Source organism: Panthera uncia (genome assembly GCF_023721935.1).
Source record: "Panthera uncia isolate 11264 chromosome C1 unlocalized genomic scaffold, Puncia_PCG_1.0 HiC_scaffold_4, whole genome shotgun sequence".
NCBI classification, from domain to species: Eukaryota; Metazoa; Chordata; class Mammalia; order Carnivora; family Felidae; genus Panthera; species Panthera uncia.
In genome coordinates, this window is record NW_026057585.1 from 73,714,483 (window position 1) to 73,728,036 (window position 13,554).

At 51.1% G+C, this 13,554-nt stretch overlaps 1 long non-coding RNA gene across 1 annotated transcript; it reads right to left on the reverse strand.

The window, feature by feature from the left end:
* Positions 1-4,555: 4,555 nt before the first annotated feature.
* On the reverse strand, positions 4,556-11,475 carry LOC125913541 (uncharacterized). Its single transcript, XR_007455045.1, has 3 exons — positions 10,691-11,475; positions 7,323-8,055; positions 4,556-4,705 (listed from the first exon to the last, which is right to left on the reverse strand). It is a non-coding gene; the product is annotated as an uncharacterized LOC125913541 (long non-coding RNA).
* Positions 11,476-13,554: the final 2,079 nt, after the last annotated feature.

The window sequence follows — 13,554 nt, forward strand, 5'->3', positions numbered from 1 at the left end:
GCGCTGGGGCTGACCTGCCCTGTGCCCTTTGAGAATCCTGTCTGACCTTTGGGGATTAGCTGCATGAGGTTGATCATTTGGGTCTCTCTTTGTTTGCTCATTTCCAGACCAGGGTCCCTGTGTGGGAGCTCAGACTCACTTGGGCTCCAGCCTTCTGGCCCCATGGACAGCCTGGCTCTGGACTCAGCTAGACTGCCATAGACACCAGCTCTGTACAAGCAATACTTTCCCCTTTCTGCCTCCCCACCTCCTTGCGCTCCGCAGCTGCCCTCTGGAGAGTGGCCTGGCTGGCCCTAGGCGCCTCACCTGCCTCTGCTTTCTTTCTACCCTTGTCTGGAGCTTCCCAAAGCCACTCAAAAACCCTGACTTCATTTGACAGCTGGGCCCTGTGGGTGGGGACCAGGGCCTGGACTGGCCCTGTGAGATGTCTGCTAGGAAATGCCCAAATCTGTCCTCTTCCTCCTCGGGTCTAGGGCAAAAGGCTAGAGGTTGCCCAGGGGATGGACACAGTAGCCCTTGGGTCCGCGTCTGGTGGGGAGCAAAGAGGTGGCAGGAGGGGTCAAGGTGTGGAGAAGACTGTCCCTCTGCCTCTTCCCCCGGCGTCAGCCCCACGTGTTGCGATGACTCTGACCCACCTACTCGAGGTGGAGGGGAGCTACCCCGCCGAGCAGTGGAGGGGTCTCTGGGCCTGAGTGTTTGGGCTCCATTTGTAACCAAAGCTGGATGGATGGGCAGAGAGGCGGATTCTGAGGGCAGGTGGAGGTGGAAGCGTCTCTGCGCAAAGGGCCTCCTTTCCTGGCAGGAAGCCACATCAGGTTAAAGCCAGAGCCCGGTCACCTCTCTCCCAGGAAAACCCCATCAGCCCTGCCCACAGACAGAAAGTGGGTACGGGCAGTAAGAAATGAACCGAATGGGCTCCTGGCTCCTGCCGGAGCCTTCATCCTTGTCTATCACAGATGAGGACTGCTGTGGGCGTAGAGCGAGGGAGGAGGCAGCTGGGTCGAGTTTTCTCTCTAGGCAGAAATTCTCTCCCGTTGTCGGGACTGGGTAATGCATGCATTTCTCATGTTTCTAAAAATAAGGTGAAGGGATCTACTCTTTGACCCTAGGGTCGGGAAAGGGAGGAAACTCGCTCACAAAAGGGTATTTTTTTGTTTTGTCCGTGATGTGTTCACCTTCAGAGCGGCCTCCCTCAGGACGGTGTGAACGTACTCTACACTTTTGGAATGGTGGGATTCGTAGTGATCCACAGGATAGTGTAGACATTTGCTGATGTAGCACTGAGTGGTGATACCCAGACCACACAGTCATCCCCAGGGAACGGGGGATATCACTGAGGGGTATCACCTTCATTCCTCTAGGGGCCCAGGAAGACAGAGAAGGTGGAGGGCTGCCCGCAGAGCAATGGCCTCTGGGTAGCTGCAGGCAACGATGCCCTCACCTCTGGGGGAGGGTTGGTTAGCACCGTGGAACTTCTAGCCAGAGATGGGGCCTGACGTGTGGTGACTTGGGCCTGCCTACAGTCCCTAGCTGCCAAAACTGCCCAAGAGCTGGGCCACTCACTCTCCCACCTCTCTAGCGGGAAGCAATCCTCCCCGGGTAGACCTTAGGGAATTATTCTTTTTAACCCTTGGCACCAAATAAGTTACTAATCCCCAGTGGATTCCCTCCCCCCCGCCCCCCATGATGGTGAGGTCACATGAGACTGATGTGTGTGGGACGGTGAATGGCTGGATTTAAGGGTCTGTTTCTCGCCCTCCTGGATCCAGGGGTTTGTCTGAGAAACCGTTTGGGAGCGAGCCTGTCCCAGGAGGGGAGGGAGCACTAGTGAGACTCCTGTCCTTCCCTGGGGAGGGCAGCATCTTTGAGGAGAGGATGGTGGGGAAGGAAGGAACCATCTCCTCCAGAGTTCTCCCTGAACTGGGACCGACTCGCTGCCAGGTACAGCCTCCTGGCTCTGAAGGCCTCCTCACCCCAGGTGAAACCCAGAGCTGAGTACAGGATGGGACTCTGCCATTCCCCTTCCTCTGCTCAGGCAGGATTCGTGGAGGATGTGGCGGAGATGGGGGTGGCCCCGCGGCATTGCTGGGCTGTGGGCAGGAACCGTGACGGATGATTCAGAGCATCTGTCTTCACGTTTCTGCTCTGTTCATGTGTCCTACTTCCTTCTTAGACTCCTTCCCTACAGGAAGGTCTGAGGGCCTTTGGTATGAATCAGGCTCCAGTAAACGGGGCCAAGTCTAGGTTTGACAAGGGGGATTTGATCCTTCAGGGAAGAACCATCTCCAAAAGGACTCCCCATGCGGTCTCTTCCACCTCCCAGTTCTCCCAGGAAAGGAGTGGTGGGCTAAGGAGGCCCTCTGGGGCATGCCAGCATTCCAGGGGGCTGAGGCAGAGCCCCGGGGCTCCAGAGAGAGGGCACCCGTGTAGCCCATCGCTGGTGGGATCGCCGGTTCTCCCAGGGGCATGACGCCTGCCAGGGCCAGCCTCCAGGAGAGCAGGCCCCTCCCCCACCCCTTAAAGACACTAGAGACCTCCAAGGGTCCGTCTTTGGAAATGAAATGTAGCACAATCTTTGCGTTACCAGGAGCCCTGACCCGCGACCAGGGCTCTTGCTCCTCGCCCTGCTGCCCAGGAGACGCTGAGCTCCTCCCCCACCCTGGGACTCCGGGGCTCCCGCTGCCTCCCATTCCCTCTCTTCCTCGGCCCAGAAAGCAGCAGAGCTTCAGTAAGGCCGCTCTTCTGTGTCTCTGATTGCTTCCTGCACTGTGCAAACTCTGTGCAAGAAATGGCTGCCTTTGTTGATGGTGTAGACGAGGTGCCCCCCGCCTGGGCGCGGGAGATGGTGTACCATTCCGGGCCAGGTTGTCCAGCAGCGTTTCCGCGGCGTCTGCAAGGAGCCGGAAAAGAAGAGGCCTGCCTCCCGGCCCGACTCCTCCCTGTATCTCCCTCTCCTCGCCGTTTTCTCCAATATCCTGGCCCGCAAAGAGGTTCTCTAAAATGCTGCTTCCTGTACCGGATTCTCTCTCACTGAACGAAGAGGGAAGCGATGGGCGTGTAGACTGCCCCCTGCCTTCTCCCTCAAGTCTGCTTTTCACTCAGGTCAGAAGAGGACGGGGCAAAACCAAACACTCGCGACTGAAGGCAGGGGGGTCCCGCCCAATCAGGCGAGGCCTGATGGCGGCTGGATTGGCCTGGTCTGGCTGGGAAAGGGTTATTTTGAGAGTGCCTGAGCATCTCAGAGCAATGTCGGTGATGCCAAAGAGAGCAACTCGGTCTCCCCCCGGGCACCGACTGGGCCGCAGGTGTTGGCGTGCCTGATGGTGGGACCTTGTTCTCTGACAAAGGGCTTAATCTTTCCATGTAGCAAAGCAACTCCTTCTCCCCCCCTCCCCCAACCCTGAGCTCGGGCTTTTGTGGGCCCAGCGTGGCTGTGCCTGTGAGGAGAACCACACCAGTAAGAGAATTCTGTCAGGGGCCTAGACTAGCTTGGGGCGATGCTTGTTGAAAAGTGCGTTACTGCTTTGGGAAAACATTCCGGGGCTCTAGTTGGACACTTAGCCAGTAAGGCCAGGGGCCCTGGTCCCCACCCCCCACCCCCACCCCAAGGAGTCCACCCCGTTGTCAGGAAGGGTCCGCGAGACTGGGGCCCAGAGAGTTTGGCTAACAGAAATGGGCCCTGGGAATCCATGGGCAGCAGAGCATCCGCCCCACGGGTCAATGGCCTGGACGGCTGGTTACAGGGAATGGAAGGCTGTTATATACAGTTTTGTCCAAAACTGTGACCTTGGGCAAGACTCCTCTCTTTTCCGGGCCTCAGCTTCCTCATCCGCAAAATCAGAGCATTTGCTAGTTGCTGCATGGTTCCTTCCAGGTTTTAAAAGTCTGATCTGGAGCTGAGGAGGGTTTTGAGCCTGGTGCACCTGGTTCCACGGGCCGGAACCTTCCAGCCCCTCGTGCCCCAACTGGGTGCAGGTCCTCATCCGTCCATGCCCAGATGCTGCTTCTGACAAGAACTCTGGGAATCCTAACAGACTCTGCTTCCCCCTCTTCGTGGTTTGTTCTCCCTCTTTTCTTCTTGCATAATGATGAGAAATAATTAAGGGTTGTCTACAACGGACAATTTTCACGGTGCTGATGTGATGTCACAACCTCAGCTGCGCCCTGCGTAGGTCAGTATCCCCACCAGCAGATGAGACCGGGTCAGTCCTCATTTCTGCTTCTAGAATGACATCCGTGGGAGAGTTGAACACCTGAGGACGTTGAAGGCAATGGTCTCTGATGGGAGGAGAGAGGGCACTTACTTCCTGTCAAAGTATTTTGCTTCTTAAAACCGTTCCTCTCTCCAGAATCTCTCACCAGACATCATCTCCGCAGGCAGAGTGGCTGCTTCCTTAGGAAAAGTTGGCCTGATTATTCCATCCACTCCTTTAGAATGTAAATTCACAGGAGGCAGGAACCCCTTTTTTAGAATTTCCAAATGCATCCTGCAAAGAAAGAGATAGCTGATAGGGACTGACAAGCACACTGTTTAGATAAGAAGCAATTAGCCTTTTATATCTGCGCTCTATACATTTTCTATGTGCACCATCTTCCCAAACTTGCTGTGGCTCCTAGGTGGCAGGTGGACGGCTGGGAGGACTGCCGGCTGTTTCGTCCAACATTCTTGCCAGTTCCCTTGAGGAGAAAATTCTTCACATGGCTTCTGCATGTACAATATTTGGGCAGCAAAAAAAAAAAAAAAAAAAGATTAAAGTCAGTTTGAAAATGGTTTCATGTGTTGCCTTCTGAAGACGGTTCTTAATTCTGCGAGAGAGAAAACCGGGTTCCAGGTGACTAAAACGAGGAGGACGATGTGAAGGCTGAGAGGCAGGAGAGGGCAGTACGTCTCGGAAAAGGGCCTGAAACCTCGACCTGGGTCTCTGAGTCCTGTGCGGGGACTCTGTTGCCACAGGGATGTCCGTGGGCCATGGAATGGGACTGGGCCGGGCAGCTTCCTGGCTGTCTCCCAGGGTTCCTGCTTACAGGCCCTCAAAGCCTTCTCTCCCCACAGACTCCGCAAGGGATGCCCAGAGTCAAATAGAGGGGAAGGTAACGTGGAGCTAAGGCCACTGTTTTTGACCCCTCATACATTGCTTTCTGAGCTCTCAGGTCCAGGAGCTCTGCTCGTGCATATGGTGGGGACAGTCTTGTTTATTTCAGCCACTCGATACCAGCAGTAAACATAGCAGTTGACCTCCACCCTGTGAACTACAGCAACCATTGACCCCTGGAGCACCCCTTCCCCTCCCTGTCAGGAAGGGACAGAAAGGTATGTTAACATTTAGTCACTTCTGGCCAGTGTCATTGTCCTCCTGGGGCTGGGTCTATGGGTACGGGAGATGGGTAAAGGAAGTGTCCTAATGTCGCATGCTTGCCAGGGGCAAGGCTGGCATCCTCCACCCCAAGGGTCCTCCAGCATGACCACTGCCTTGGCTCTGGCCCGTGGCCTTGCAGTTCCAGGGGGCACCCTCTCTTGAGAGAAGGGTCATGAGGCCAGGCTCACTATATGAGCTCAAGTGCTTCCCAGGGTTCTGTCTTTCATTTCTTTTCCACTTCCGCTCTCTGCGTTATCTGGGTGGGCCCGATCTAATCACTTGGGTCCTTAAAAGTGGAAAACTTTTCCCAGCTGTCATCAAAGTGAGATATGATTGCAGAGGAATGGTCAGAGACGTGTGGTGTGAGAGAATTGAAAGACTAAATATATGGAGAGTAAGTCATACCATGTTCATGGATTGAAAGACACAACAATTATGAAGATGTCTATTCTCTCCATATTTATCACCAGATTCATTGCACTTTCAGTAAAAGTCCCAACAGGCTTTTTGGAGAAATTGACATACTGACTAAAATTTATTTGGAAATGCAAAAGACCTTGAATAGCTGAAGCAGTTTTGAAAAAGAAGAACCAAGTTGAAAGAATGATGCTACCTAAGACTTACATAAAGTAACATTGTATTGGCGTATTGGCAGAAGGATGGACCTATAGACCAATGGAACAGAACAGTGTGCAGAAATAGACTTATGCATGGCCAATTGACTTTTACAAAGATGCCAAGTAATCTTTCCAACAAATGGAGCTACAGCAGCCAGATATTTGCATAGAAAAATATGAATCTTGACCTTCCACATTGTACACAAAACTAACTCAAAATGGGTCATAGACCTAAACATAAAAGTTGAAAACTTCTAGAAGAAAATGTGGGGAAAAAATGTTCATAACTTTATGGTAGGCAGTGGTATCTTAGAACATAAAAAGCACTTAACCCTGAAATATAAAGATAAATTGGATTTCATCAAAACTAAAATCTCTTTAAAAGACACCATTAAGACTCCTAATAAAATGATAATTTCATAAGAGAACCAAAGTAAAAACGGGCCAAAAGTCAGAACAAATGTATCACAAAAGAAGATATACAAATTGCCAATTGGCACATAAAAAGACACGCACCATCTGGGTGCTTGGGTGGCTCAGTCGGTTAAGCAGCCACCCATGACCTAACTTCAGCTTAGGTCATGATCTTGCATTCGTGAGTTCGAGCCCTGAGCCAAGGCTCTGTGCTGACAGCTCAGAGGCTGGAGCCTGTGTCTCCCTCTCTCTCTGCCCCTCCCTGCTCATAAAATGAGCTCTCTCTCTCTCTCTCTCTCTCTCTCAAAAATAAACATTTAAAAAAATTTTAAAAGGGGTGCCTGGGTGGTTCAGTCGGTTAAGCGACCAACTTCGGCTCAGGTCATGATCTCATGGTTCGTGAGTTCAAGCCCCACGTTGGGCTCTCTGCTGACAGCTCAGAGCCTGGAGCTGTTTTGGATTCTGTGTCACTTCTCTCTCCGCCCCTCCCCCACTTGTACTCTTTTTCTCTCTCTCTCAAAAATAAATAAACACTTTTTAAAAACCCACTCATCACCATTATCCGTCAGGGAGCTGCATAGCCACTAGAATAGCTGAAATTAAGGACTGGCAATGTGAAGGTGCTGGCATGGAGGTGAGCAGGCCTTTGGCTGAAAATATTAAATGGTACAACTACTTTGGCATATGGTTGGGCAATTTCCCTTAAATATCTTACATACTTACCACATGACCCAGCAATTCCTCTTCTGGGTGTTTATCAGGAAAAATGACCACATATGTCCACCCAAAGACAAAAATGTTCACGGCAGCTTTATTCATAATAGCCAAAAAACTGAAACCATACAAATGTCTAACATATCTGTCAAGGTTCAATCAGAGGACAGGAACCACACAGTAATTTGAATACAGAAAATTTAATTGTAAAAATTATTACCTTAGCAGTGGAGTAGCCCTAAGAGAACTGTACAGAACCTTCTAAGGCAGGAGAGTATCCAAGGAGGGAACAGATGGGAAGAGGGTCCTCTCCTTCAAGCTGGGATTCACACCTTGTTGAAAAATGTGCAAGGCCTGGCCGATGGTCTCCAGGTCAGCATCAAATGTCCCTCTGGGTTGCTGGTGGCAGAGGCTGGCGGGGAGTGCCCTGGGAGAGTCCAAGTCAGGAACCTACTTACAGGCAGAGTGGTGAAGGCCTGGGGTGCTTGTGCCCGTGTCTGGGTGGCCCCTGGAAACACTCCCGCTGGCAGCCAGTGGGCTGAGGCCGGCAGGCTGGTGTCCAGGGGAGTCGGTGGTCTGTTCTCCAGCAGGGCATGTGAGGCCTGAGGTTTGCAGAGTCCATGAAGTGGGCCGTAGTGAAGTGGGCACTGGGCTAGGCCTGAGGCCGTGAGCCCACATCTGGATGCATAGCTGGGGCAGAGCAGAGGATGTGCCCACAAGTTCATTTCTGGTAGCAGGTGCAGTCAGAGGAGCTGAAGCAAACAGAAGCGCGCTGGGCCCCGGAAGGGAAGTTTCTTCCTGCTGCCGCGTCCCTCCAGCGCCATCTACTGCCATGGCTCAATATTGTTCTCGATGCAAGTGAGAAATGCTTCAAAGAGCTATCTTACTACTGCGGAGCAGGTAATGAAGGGTAGATTTGGAGTTGAGAGGCAACAAATTGATAACTGTCACACCTAGCAACAAGTGCAATGGAAAAACAATTTGATGTATTAATATAACGGGATCCCATTCGGCACTAACTAGAATGAACTACTGATAGACAAAATAACATCGATGAATGGCAAAAACAGCATACGGAGTGAATGAAATCAGACATGAAAGGGTAAATCCCGTTATATGAAATTCCTGACCACACAAGACTAATCTACAGGGATAAAATGCCAATCAATGTTTCCTGAGGATTTGGGGTGGATGGTATTGACTGCAAAGGATCATAAAAACATTTGGGGGGCGATCCTATATCTGGATGTGGTAGTGATTCCCTAGGCATATACATTTAGCAATGCTACCTTGTACATTTCAGGGTGAGGGCCACTTGAAAAGATCATGGCTTTGATACAAACATTGTAAACCTTCCCTCTTCCTGCAAAAGGTGCGTTCTCAGCATGTGAAAGCCTTGGTGGTCACAGAGGACTTTTCTGGATTTTTCCGGGATACAGATGAGATGGTGCACCTGGAAGGAAGTTACCCAGGACCCCCCATCCATGGTCTCTCTGAGGGCAGGCCCCTGCATTCTTTCCGGCTCGGCCATCACCAGTCCCGCATCTTCCATGGTTTAGCCATAAGCCCAGGTGGTATAAGAGGACAGTTACCGGGGCGCCTGGGTGGCTCAGTCGGTTAAGCGGCCGACTTCGGCTCAGGTCATGATCTCGCGGTCTGTGAGTTCGAGCCCCGCGTCGGGCTCTGTGCTGACAGCTCGGAGCCTGGAGCCTGTTTCCGATTCTGTGTCTCCCTCTCCCTGACCCTCCCCCATTCATGCTCTGTCTCTCTCTGTCTCAAAAATAAATAAACGTTAAAAAAAAAAAAAAAGAGGACAGTTACCAAGGGAGAGTGGCCAACCAACCAGACAAGGATTAGGGACACAGGGAAAGTAATCTTCTTGAGGAAAAGGAACTTACCAAAGATCCCAACAGCTTCTGAAAGTGTGAGGCATTATGGACTGGCATAGAGCAGCAACTACTGTAATTAGTAATACTCAAAATTACAAGAACAAATGGCAAAGACGTTGCAGAAGATGTCCAACAAGCAGTTCTTTTGTAAATAAAGGCCAACAATGAGGCATTGACCCATAGCTAATGTTGGCCAGTGCTGGCGGTCAAGTAGAGTGTCTACAGTCTTGATTCATATGCGTGTGCACTTGCCTCGAAACTCCAGAAACTGATTTAAAAAAAAAAACCCATCACCTGAGATCCAGGAAAATTTGTGAAATGTAGGCTGGTTATTAAAGGCCAAAAGTCATCTTATAGGTTTGATAAAATCATTTCACTTCCTAGGTCTTGGGCATAGATGGCCCAGAAGGAGTTTACTGAACTCACTTTATGAATAACATTAAATGAACAGTTTCTCATCCCAACAAGAACACTTGTTTGTGAGTGATGGAAGATGAGGCTCTTTAACTCAGTGCTCTCAGTGCTGGGCACCCATCCCTGAGAACTCTCACATGGCGTCACAAGGGGGCCTATACAAGGACGGTTGGTTTGGAATTTTCCACAGTGGTGAAGAGTCAGAGCGTTGGGGGTGTGTGACTGTCCCTGGGGAAATGGATGAGCGTCCTCTGGGGGAGAAGCTCGGCAGAAGACAGTGCAGAAGTTAGAAGCAGAGATCACACACACACACACACACACGTAGGCACATCCTGAAAATAGAGTGCTGGGTGAAAGCAAACAGAATGAAACCTAGTGCCTAATCTCATGTATGAAAATTAAAAATACAGCTCACAAAATAACACCACAGATTTTGTGAGAATACATACACATACCTGTCAAAATATTTTGAGCAGTGTTTACATGAGGAAAGAAGTGAGAAATGGGCATAAAAGTGAATAAATAGAACACGAGAGGGGCCTTTCTCAGGCCAATGATACAAGCATGTTGGGAACCCAAGAGAATGATTAACTCAGCTGACTCTGCTCCTGGTGTTAAAAAAAAAAAAAAAAAAAAAGTTTCCTCAGGGCACCTGGGTGGCTCAGTTGGTTAAGTGTCTGACTCTTGATTTTGGCTCAGGTCATAATCTCATGGTTCTTGGGATTGAGCCCTGTGATGGGCTCAGGGCCAGCTTGGGATTCATTCTCTCTCTCTCTCTCTCTCTCTCTCTCTCTCTGCCTCTCTGCCTCTCTAAACAAACAAACAAACAAACAAACAAACTTGAAAACAGAGTTTCCTTATCCCAGGAGAAAGGTCTTCTATGACCAAATGGACCTCAACCAATCAACATGATACAGAAGCAAACTGAGAGATCAGAACCAAGTTTTTCAGACTGCGTAAAAGGGCTGGAAAACAGAGCATCTCGGAACATTCCATTCACACCATCATCAGGCCAAAGCTGCCAGGACCACCAGCTGATCTCTGGTGACCTGGACCTGGGGGTGTGCACAGATACCTGTGTGTGTGTGGGTGTCCATGACTTAAGTGTTGAGATGAACAACGACCATCAGAATTCAGCAATCTTCCCCAAGCTCTATTCCCTGCGGAGTCTCTTAAGTAAAAATAATAAGATCCTCATTTTTATATGATGTAAGGAATGGATATGGAGGCATTTGCTATCCTCAGGCAGCAAGATAACCAGGACATGGGGGAAAGAGACCTTTACCTGAGGGAAGTGCCCCTCTTGGTTGTGTGCCTGCTGGTCATCATCCAGTGCCCCCCATGTTCACCATGTCACCAGGATGCTGGACATCACCTTCCCAGGAGTTCTGGGAGGGACGCAAGGCTTCCATGATGGAATGTGGGAATCATCAGGCCTGGTGAGGGCTGGTTGGGGGCAGATGTCCTAGCAGGAGCAGGGGAGGCCTATCTGGGCCCAAGGCCCATGAAGGTGGGGGAAGAAGTAGGGTGAGGAGGAGGGGCAGGGGTAACGGGAGAGGGGTGGAAGGAGAGGGGGGCCAGTCGGAAGGGGCGGCGGATGCAGGTGACAGAGAGAGGGGGGAGGCGGGTGGTGGGAGGAGCAGGGGGGCAGGCAAGGGTGGAAGGGCCCCAGGCAGGGAACTGGGAAGGGGTGAAACCCGTTAGAGGAGGCAGGTGGTCTGGGCATGAGGTAGGAAGAGAACCAGGTTGGTCTGAGTAACTGGTGACCGAGGCAGGCATAGGCTGGAGAGGCAGGGAAGTCACAGGGACAAGAGGCGGGACAGGGGGCAAGGAGGGGGCAGGATGAATGCGATGAAGAGGACGCTGAGCAGGAGTGAGGCCAGGCAGCTTCTTCTGCATGGCTCGCAGTTGAGAAATGAGGGTCTGTATGATGGCCTCAGCGTTCTGTATTCTTTCTTTGCTTGATTCCATTGTGACTCCGACTCCGTCAAAAGAGAGTCCAAGATTCTACAACATTTTGACTTGGAAGGCACTTTTGAGATCCTCGAGTACAGCTTTCTCCACCTGACAAATTAAGAACCAAAGGCCCAGAGGGTTGTCCCAAATCACCCACCAGTCAGTTAGAGACATGGTGTGGGCAGAACCCAATCCAGAGCTCATAAAACCAGTTCTAGGCAGACTGGCAGTGGGTCATAGGACAGGGCTCTCCAGGGAGTGGCGGGGGCCCCTCTGCCCATTAGGGTCCGCCCTAGGTGGCCCACAAGGGAGGTGGCCACTCTCTATCATCCTGGAAGGAGCCTTGACAGGCGCCTTCTGCTCCTGTCCAGGCATTGCCGGAATTTAGAAGAAGCCCCTTACCTCCCTACCATGAGAAAGCCTGCTGCATATGCCAAGGAAAGAGATTGAACATGAAATAAAAAGCAATACTGACCCACTCACCGAGAAACCACTGAGCTCCCATCCAGGCCTGGGTATGGGGAGCCGGGGAAGAAGGTCCTGGAGCAGAAGAAGGAATGAAGGAGAGTTTAGAGCTTCCCTCTGGTCATTGCATTAGCTGTTCCCATACTTTTCTCACTCTGTCCCACTAGAATGTCACAGGGCAGGCGTGTTACCTCCATTTTAAGGAAGAAGAAACTATGCCCAGAGAGAGATAGACAGCTGCCCAGGGCCACACGGCCTTGGAACAGTCCCAGAACCAGAATCCGGACACCTGGTTCTGTGCTCTTGTCATTAAATGACCACTTGGGGAAATGGGACGGGCATATAAGGGGACGTGGATGTAATGACAGAAGCCACAACCACCCCTTCTGTCTCCGTTGTGCCTCTTTCTTTTATGATTTTAGAATTCCTCAAATGTGTGGGATTCTCACGTACTCATCTTTGTCGCTGATGTGTCCCTGTTAGCCAATCTAGCTCTGGCTTTCAGGGATTCCTAATCGTCTCTGGTCCATCAAGGAAACCCCTTCTTGGTTCCCAGTATTATAATAGATTTAAAAAAAATTTTTTTTTAAGTTTTTGAGAGAGACAGAGACAGCACAAGTAGGGGAGGGGCAGAGAGAGAGGAGACAGAGAATCCCAAGCAGGCTCTGTGCTGCCAGATGGTGCCTGATGCGGGGCTTGAACTCACGAAACCGTGAGATTATGACCTGAGCCCCAACCAAGAGCCAGAGGCTTAACCGACTGAGCCACCCAGGTGCCCCTGAGCACCTCTTCTTTAAACCAAGATACCAATAGTAGCCATTTCTGAGGGTCTTCCAGAGGAAGAAAGGCCGGATGGCTCAGGCAGTTAAGCCTCTGGCTCTTGGTTGGGGCTCAGGTCATGATCTCGCGGTTCGTGAGATCAAACCCCTCGTCAGGCTCTGTGCTGATGGTTCAGTCTTCTTGGAATTCTCTCTCTCTCTCCCTCCTTCTCTCTCTGCCCTCCTCCACTTGTGCTTGCTCTCTCTTTCCCCCACAATAAATAAATAAAAACTTAAAAAAAATATTTTTTTCTTTTATTCTTCTGATTCAGGGCAGAAGCGGGAGGTGATAGGAGTACTAAGCCTCCCACCTTGGAGCAGAACCTCTGCTTTATCAGTGAACCCTGTCCTATTTCTGTCTGTATGTGTGTGCATGAACTCCTGAACTCCTAATAGACCGTATTTATCATGGCTCTCCAGAAAAACAGAGCCAGCAGGACAACAGCGCTCTGTGGTCGCAAAATGGTTACCATCTGACGGGACACGAACAAAAGGTCATCAGAAACCCCTGTGAAAATTGCCGATAGGGGAGGCCCAGGGTGCCATGGAAGCACATAGAAGGGTGCCAAGCCAGACTCGGTGGCTCTGGAAAGAGACAGAGACTTCCCAGGGGACACCTATAAGGAGACTGAGAGCGGGACGCACGTGGCTGGAGTGGAGGCCGCACTGTGGCCAGATCACATCAGGAGTCCTTGCCTGGGCCCCAAAATTAAGGGTGGGGGGTGGAGAGAGGTGCAGATTTAGCAGAGCTAAAGACGTGGGGTTGTTATGGCAGCAACATCCGGGGAAAAGAAACGACACAGAAGAAGATCTGGCATCGAGAGAGCACTCTGTGGTGACACGGTCATTGCCAGTGGAGGTTTTAGGGAGTTTCTGCAAGAGAGATGCCGAAGAGCTGAGCTGCAGTCTC